Source organism: Emys orbicularis, chromosome 1, assembly GCF_028017835.1.
Source record: "Emys orbicularis isolate rEmyOrb1 chromosome 1, rEmyOrb1.hap1, whole genome shotgun sequence".
In the NCBI taxonomy this organism is placed as follows: Eukaryota; Metazoa; Chordata; order Testudines; family Emydidae; genus Emys; species Emys orbicularis.
The window spans coordinates 225,753,005-225,762,328 of NC_088683.1; positions in this window are offsets into that span (position 1 = coordinate 225,753,005).

Below are 9,324 nucleotides of genomic sequence, written 5' to 3' on the forward strand. Positions count from 1 at the left end.
TGTCAAAATGTAAAACATATGATCCAGTTAAATTTTGTAAGTTTCTGAATGGTAGCTCTTTCTACTTTTATTGTACTTTTGGTCAAAGGATCCCAAAGAATTGGCTAGTGGGAGCCGCAATCGGCCGAACCTGCGGACGCGGCAGGTAAACAAACCGGCCCAGCCCGCTAGGGGGCTTACCCTGGCGGGCCGTGGGCCAAAGGTTGCCGATCCCTGAGCTACAGGAAAAACATGCTCTGAAGAGAGCTAGGCAAAGACTACAGAAATGTTTCTACAAGTATTTATTTTAATTTTAAAATATATTTTCCTTCAGCCAGTCTGCACCCCTTATGGGTTTGCTTTCTGTGAAGATGTGAGCCAAAATGTCGACAGAAGGCTAGTATCAAAGTCATAGAGGCACATATTTGTGGAAAGTGAATCTTTAATACACAGGTAAGTATTGTCTAGAAAATCAGCATTAGGTAATATGATATTGCTTCCATTTCCCATCTGACACATACAGTTAAGCAATACAGCTTGAACTTCAACTACTCAAAATGTAGAATAAAGCATCCAAAATTGTATTTGTCAAATACACCTCTACCCTGATATAACGTTGTCCTCGGGAGCCAAAAAATCTTACCGCGTTATAGGTGAGACCGCGTTATATCAAACTTGCTTTGAACCGCCGGAGTGCGCAGCCCCCCCCCCCCCTGGAGCACTGCTTTACCGCGTTATATCCAAATTCATGTTATATCAGGTCGCATTATATCAGGGTAGAGGTGTACATTAGAATAGTATATTTGAGGAATACTTTATCTGCTCACGGGTATTCCATGAGCAGAAAAACAGGCTGAATTTGTGAAGTTAGTTATTTGTTACAACTTATTCACACAGCTATAGTTCTGATCCACAGTCATTTCCAGATGGTTCTGTTTAAAAACTGCATGTATGCAGATTAGTACTAAGACAAGTTAAATTAACAATGTAATCACTGTTCCCAAACATCGTTTTTATTGCCTGTATAAGAAATATGAGGTTTCTAAGGAAGAGCAAGAAATTGTAGAGACAAAAATCTTTATTTACAGGGTACCTTTTTTGAATTTAGAAATATATTTTTGAGGAGCAATCTTGATGTATGAGAAGCATTATGCGTTACCAGTAGTGAAGACAGTCAATCCATTTCATAGTTATATGAATACTCATTATATGGATACACATAACTAAACCATTAAAGTTTCCTTTTAAAGCTACTCATTTTTTAGAAAGTTAGACTTAACCCCTCCCCCCAAGTTATATATTCTATATTACAGGTAACATAGAATCAGAGGACTGGAAGGGACCTTGAGAGGTCATCTAGTCCAGTCCTCTGCACTCATAGCAGTACTATGTATTATCTAGTAATATCTAGTATCTACTATCTACTATACTATCTACGATACTAGTATTAAGTATCTAGTATTATCTAGACCAATGGTGGGCTTCCCGCAGCTCCCATTGCCTGCGAACAGCGAACCACAGCCACTGGGAGCTGTGGGCAGCTGTGCAAATGTAAACAAACGGTCTGGCAGCCCGCCAGCGGATTACCCCAATGGGCCGTGTGTGCCCCGTGGGCCGCAGGTTGCCCACCACTGATCTAGACCATTCCTGACAGGTGTCTGTCTAACCTGTTGTTAAAAATCTCCAATGATGGAGATTCCACAACCTCCCTAGGCAATTTATTGCAGTGCTTAATCACCCTGATAGTTAGAAAGATTTTCCTAATGTCCAACCTAAACCTCCCTTGCTTCAATTTAAGCCCATTGCTTCTTGTCCTATCCTCAGAGGTTAAGACAAACAATTTTTCCCTCCTCCTTGTAACAACCTTTTACATACTTGAAAACTGTTATCATGTCCCCTCTCACTCTTCTCTTCTCCAGACTAAACAAACCCAATTTGTTCAATCTTCCCTCATAGGTCATGTTTTCTAGACCTTTAATCATTTTTGTTGCTCTTCTCCGGACTCTCTCCAATTTGTCCACATCCTTCCTGAAATGTGGCTCCCAGAATTGACACAGTACTCCAACTGAGGCCTAATCAGTGCAGAGTAGAGAGGAAGAATTACTTCTTGTATCTTGCTTACAACACTCCTACTAATGCATCCCAGAATGATGTTTGCTTTTTTTGCAACAGCGTTACACTGTTGACTCATATTTAGCTCGTGGTCCACTGCGACCCCCAGATCCCTTTCCGCAGTACTCTGCCTAGGCAGTCATTTCCCATTCTGTATGTGTGCAACTGATTGTTCCTTCCTAAATGGAGTACTTTGCATTTGTCCTATTGAATTTCATCCTATTTACTTCAGACCATTTCTCTAGTTTGTCCAGATCATTTTTAATTTTAATCCTATCCTCCAAAGCACTTGCAACCCCTCCCAGCTTGGTATCATCCGCAAACTTTATAAGTGCACTCTCTATGCCATTATCTAAATAATTGATGAAGATATTGAACAGAACCAGACCCAGAACTTTTCTGTGAGCAGAAAGTAAAGCTCTCCCAATTCCTGTTTCTTTAGAATAGATTCATTGTGGTTTTTGTCACAGATGTAGGACTAACTGCACCTCTGTACCCTTTCTAGTCTGTCTGAATATACCCACTCAGTTGTCAGTTGAGCCTATAGCTATCCTGGAGTGGAATTCCAGTATTCTCCCATACTCCAATTCCGTCACAGCTTTAGAAGCCCGTGCTGTATTATGGGTGGGTGAGTGCAGGGGCTTATAGAAAAGCAGAAAGACTCTGAATGCCAGGGTATCACATATATCCATCATTATACAGGAATACCTAAATCCATGTAAAACCTTACTCAAGTTAAAAAGATTTGTGGCAAAAGCATAATAGCACTAATAAAAAATAATTGGGCATATAAATACAAAATAGAACATAACTCATGAATAAAGATAAAATCAAATTCAATCAGTCTCAGTATCATAAGCAACTAGCTTCTAAATAACAAACAGATTTATCTTGAGATTAATTATCTTCATCTCTAATTATTATTCATGTCAGCTTTGATCTATTATTGAAATGCCTAAACTTATTAATCATATATTATCATAAATCTGTTCATAATCTGTTCAATATCTTCATCAACGACTTAGATATTGGCATAGAAAGTACGCTTATTAAGTTTGCAGATGATACCAAACTGGGAGGGATTGCAACTGCTTTGGAGGATAGGGTGATAATTCAAAATGATCTGGACAAATTGGAGAAATGGTCTGAGGTAAACAGGATGAAGTTTAACAAAGACAAATGCAAAGTGCTCCACTTAGGAAGGAACAATCAGTTTCACGCATACAGAATGGGAAGAGACTGTCTAGGAAGGGATCTTCCTAGATACGGCAGAAAGGGATCTAGGAGTTATAGTGGACCACAAGCTAAATATGAGTCAACAGTGTGATGCTGTTGCAAAAAAAGCAAACATTCTGGGATGCATTAACAGGTATGTTGTGAGCAAGACACGAGAAGTCATTCTTCCACTCTACTCTGCGCTGCTTAGGCCTCAACTGGAGTATTGTGTCCAGTTCTGGGCACCGCATTTCAAGAAAGATGTGGAGAAATTGGAGAGGGTCCAAGAATGATTAAAGGTCTTGAAAACATGACCCATGAAGGAAGGCTGAAAGAATTGGGTTTGTTTAGTTTGGAAAAGAGAAGACTGAGAGGGGACATGATAGCAGTTTTCAGGTATCTAAAAGGGTGTCATAAGGAGGAGGGAGAAAACTTGTTCACCTTAGCCTCTAAGGATAGAACAAGAAGCAATGGGCTTAAACTGCAGCAAGGGAGGTTCAGGTTGGACATTAGGAAAAAGTTCCTAACTGTCAGGGTGGTTAAACACTGGAATAAATTGCCTAGGGAGGTTGTGGAATCTCCATCTCTGGAGATATTTAAGAGTAGGTTAGATAAATGTCTATCAGGGATGGTCTAGACAGTATTTGGTCCTACCATGAGGGCAGGGGACTGGACTCGATGACCTCTCGAGGTCCCTTCCTGTCCTAGAATCTATGAATCTATGAATAAATACACATGAGGCTTAAAAAAAATAATAAGGACCTGCCTTGACGTACTTTACTGTCTAAGGTCCTGATCCTATAGTGAGTTCTGCATGAGTGCTGAAGTCTGCCCGACTTGAGCTCACTGCAGGATCAAGCATAAATTCAGATGAGAACAACAGGTGGATATGACAAAACTGAGCTGGAGTGGGCACAGAAAGGTTTTACAGGTTACGATGAAGACAATACAATCAGGAGGTCACTTGGGTGTGTAAGTGCCTGAGCCTTGAGGTCTGCAAATGGAGTTTTGGGGTTGTTTTGAGCGAATATTTGTAAGACTATAGTTCCCAAACATTTTTCGAAGAAGTGAGCTTTGAGAAATGACTTAATGAGGGGAGGGCAGAGTCACAGCAGACTATGAACCTGGTCCAACAAACATTTTAAACATGTGAGTAGTCCCATGGGACTTAAAGTCCATGCATAAGTATTTGCAGGATCAGGGCTTGGGTCAGGAAAAGGAGTTCAGGCATAGGGAAATGCATGAATAAAGGCTTGGGCATGGATGGGGGAGGTTACAAAAGGGATAGCTAGATGAGCTGAGTGAGGAGTGTGGGGGAGGGGGCAAGTGAGCAAAGGAAACAAGAACAGCGAGAGGAAGGAAATCAAGATGATCACTGCGATGACTGGCACACTACAGAGATGTATATAGAGAGATTGATTTTAGATGATTAAAGGGTGACTATCCACCATTTCACTTACTCTATCTGAAAGATGTTCAGATCATAGGAGTTAGCCAGGCATATAGTATTGTTATGATGTTTTAAACTGAATTATTAAAATAAATGTAAAGAGTGCTTAAGTTGCTATGTAAAACTAAGGAGAAGATGTGACTCAGTTTTGTGAGTAGAATTTCAGGTGTCTGTTATTCCTAGTGTAAAGGAATACACATTCTGGTCTTATTTAAAGATAGAGTCAAAGTTCTCTGTTAAGTTTCAGGTATCTGCTTACAAAAGTTAATATGGACATCACAAACAAACACCAGACACTTTTTTGTTGACCTTTTCAAACAACCCAGTAAAATTGGTTCTTAAGTCTATCTTTGCATGGCATACCTTAAAGGGATCAAACACAGGCTAACAGACAGGCCTCAAAACATAACTGTAAATGGTGACTCATTATCATCTTGGCGTACAGATCCTCTATCTCCGTGGTTCTCAACCAGGGGGTCGCGAGCAGGTTTCAGGGGGTCCAGCAAGCAGGACCAGTGTTAGACTCGCTGGGGCCCAGGGCAGAAAGCCTAAGCCCTGCCGCGCAGGGCTGAAGCCTGGGGCTGTGAGCTAAAGCAGAAGCCTGAGCAACTTAGCTTCATGGGGGCCCCTGTGGCACGGCGTCCCAGGCAATTGCCCTGCTTGCTACCCCTTAATGCCAGCCCTGACTTTTATATGAAGAAAACCGTTGTTGAGGGACAGGAGGGCCTGGAGCTTTTATAGCATGTTGTGGGGCCCTCAGAAAGAAAAAGGTTGAGAACCCCTGCTCTATCTAGCAACCTGTCCCGAGAGCTTAGACTACGCAGTGTCTCTGCCCAGTCCTTGTTACCAATGCTGACTCATCAGACTCTCCCTGTAGCTTAAGCACATCCTCTCCCAGAATTTGACCCAAAAGTCTGAGCCTCCTGGGTTACCTTTTCAAAGGGCCACATGATAGATATACCATATAACACCCAAAGAATTCTAACACATTATTGCTCTCTTCTTAATCACATGAGAAATACACAGATCTTTACAAAAATAACAAACACACGCATTTCCCCTCCCTCTAGCTCACCCTTCCCTTGGGCATCCTGGGGGTCCATCTGTGTTCAGGAAGGCAGGCTTCACACTGCCTCATCAGGCTACCACATGCAGCGTCTCTCAGCCTGAGCTGGTAAAAAGTAGCCAAGGAGCAAAGAAGTCAGGTCCTGTCCTTTTATAACCTTCCAGACTGTCATGTGACCTCCTGGTCATTACCAACAGGTGACCTTGTTGCTAGGTGACCTCTCCTCTGACAAACCAGTTCCGGCTGGAAGCCAATCCATTGTCTATGATGTTTGTATTTTAGTAGAGGACCATCTCAATTTAACCACCCCCTGTTGTTAGCTCGGCTGGGCTACACCTTGGCATTTCAGCCCAACGTGGAGGTGAAGAGACCACAGAGACCACACTCAAAATGGACTTTGCTGGTTGGTCAAGATTCATAGAGACTTCATTATCTCACATGGAATTCATAAATGTACAAACAGATTTCCAAATAGTCACACAGACCCACTGGCTTTGAACCTTGAAGCTTTTAGGGTACATCTTCTCTAGGAAAAAAAGTGTGTTCTTAACTCAGGTTAGCCAACATGAGATAAAATTCTAGTGAAGACAAGACAGTCTCCAGTTTTCATGAGTCAGCAAGTTGGACCAGTGGTTCCCAAACTTGTTCCGCCGCTTGTGCAGGGAAAGCCCCTGGCGGGCCAGGCCGGTTTGTGTACCTGCTGCTTCCGCAGGTTCGGCTGATTGTGGCTCCACTGGCTGCAGTTTGCTGCTCCAGGCCAATGGGAGCTGCTGGAAGCAGCGGCTAGTACGTCCCTCGGCCCGCGTCGCTTCCAGCAGCTCCCATTGGCCTGGAGCAGCGAACCGCGGCCACTGGGAGCCGCAATCGGTCAAACCTGTGGACGCGGTAGGTACACAAACCGGCCCGGCCCACCAGGGGCTTTCCCTGCACAAGCGGCGGAACAAGTTTGGGAACCACTGAGTTAGACAATGGGGAGCCTAGGGTTTACCTTCACCCGCTAATTCATGTGAAACCTACAAACTACCTTGTCTTCATTAGGATTTTACCTCGTGTTAATTACCAGGCATTAGCTAACTCAGATAGAGAATACACCTTTTCCTCTAATTAAGGCAAGGCCTTAGTTCAAATCTTGCTGTGGTAATATCTTGAATGCCTACGCATTAAGTCCAGCCAGCGTACAGGGACTCTGCCAAATGGCTATCTGTTCTAGCATCTGACCATCAGTTGACAGACTCAACAAATAAAGATAGTATAAATCTGCAGTTTTCAAATGTTGTTTTCATATGACAGACACTTTTCAAACTGCACTTCCAGCTCCTTGAAGAAAGCTGGCTTTTGAGAATTGAGCAGTACTTCAAAAGGTAACCCCCTGTGTAGCAGAGCCAGATGTAGCTGAATGAAGCAGCTTAATATTTGCAGCTTCTTATTCAGGTTCTGTGTTATCTTTGGACAGGAAATATGGCCAGCCTTTCAGTAGACAACCCATCCTCCCACATGACGTACACTATGTCTAGTTTTTAAAAAAATCTGCATATTTTCCTAAGAGTTTTTATTAATAATTATTTAACTCTTGAGTTTTGTGTTTATTTTGTGAAATACCATTTAGAGTTAGATACTGTGGGACTTTACTATTGTCCTGTCTCCACCCTGATTCCATTTACTGATTTACTTTTGTATATTTATAATACTAAATTGCAGGAGACCACAGATGATTAAAAAAAATGTTCCTTTAGCACATTCAATAAAAGTAAGGTTTGATAGAGATAATTAAACACTGATAGAATTATGCAAGTCCTGATACTGGAAAACATTAATTCTTGTTATTTGTATGATTTTTTACCGAAGTTGCAGAGGAGGGGGAGTTAAAAATGTATTTTTGGATGTTTCTAATGGGAACTGCAACAAGTAGATCAGTTTCCTGTTATTGATAAACTAGGAAATTGAAAGTTCTTGAAGCTGAAATCATTTGGATCTTTTATTTCATCTGCAGCGTATACAATCTGAACTCAGTGACTGATGGGCCACATAAGGTTCAGAAGTCATTATAGTTAAATCCTGTAGAGGTTGGATACTTGTTAGCTAAACTTTTTCACACTTTTTGAGGTCTCCTTGATCTTTCACTCCTTCCAATCCACCACATTTGTCTCACTTCACTTCAACTCCCTCTCTCCAAACAGACTTCTGAGATCTAGTATGCTTTTCTACCCAGACAGACTTACCATGTCCCACCAGTTCTTTTTCTTAGTTGATATGCCATTTGGGGGAGGGAGCATCAGTAATTAGTCTGAACTCTGTCTGCTAGACTTTGGACAACAACTCTATTCAAATCTATTGCATGTGCTGCTGGGGATCAAGGGACCCCCGGATGCATTTCCTTTCCACAAAACCCAATGAAACCTCCTAACCTGACAACTGAAGACAGAGACTACCATAGCTCAGCAGAACTGCCGGAGACAGCATTCAGCAAAAGGAGTTTGTCATGGCATTGGTAATACAGTGGATGGTTATTTGAACTTTCAAAAAAGATCAGATTTGTTTGTGTTCAAAATCTGGGGTCAGATTCAGCTGGTTCTTATTTTTTCCCAAACTTATTTGCCAAGAACTAAATCAGATGCTGCAGTGTAATGGTTTTAATTTCTTTTCAAAATGATATTGAATCACTGGAGTGCTTTAGACAAGATATTTATAGTATCAGCATATTGTTTTCAACCAGTGTATGTATTTTAATCTTTCAGTACGCTGACCCTCTTCTTATGTTGTCAGTTATGCTATATATGGTGGCTACATTTTCCTAAGAGCAGAATTGAAACAACATCATTGTTTGTGCTACAACCCCACATTTCAATTTATCAAAAGGTTTTTGGTAAGTGAGATTTTAATGCTGTGAACAAAGAGTATGAGGCAACTGACAATATGACTTCTGTATATTAGATGTGGTCAAGGCTATTATGTTCTAGGATTTGTATGGGGTACATTCACAATGTGGTTTGTAAAAGCCTAATATAAAATTTTGATAATGCAAACACAGCTATTAAAGATGTTAGAACTTCGGGATTTAGAACAAGGTCACCTGGCAGTGTCTAATGAGACCACTCTCCTTAATACAAGGCTAATTATTTCTTTGTGGAACAGATTGTAACAATAATCACCAATCTTCAATTTGGAAAAAAAACATAGAGAAAGAAAGAGAGAAAGAGAACAACATTTGTCAACTCAAAAATGTATTTGCAACAAAGATCGGTTAAATTAATAAAATTTTATGATTTCCATTCCATTAGTACATTAAGTGTGAGTGGTAAACACTGTTTGCATATTATTTTATGTATTTCACTGTTTAAATAACCCTGCACTGTTATTAAATGTGTTGGCTTAATTATCCAAAAACTCAGGAGAAAATGATTGTTCTTTTCTTTTCTTTTTTTCATGTTAAACATTTGTGTGGGTTAGGGAAAACTGAAAGATACATCATATATGATTTACATGACACTTTGTTAAGTCATTT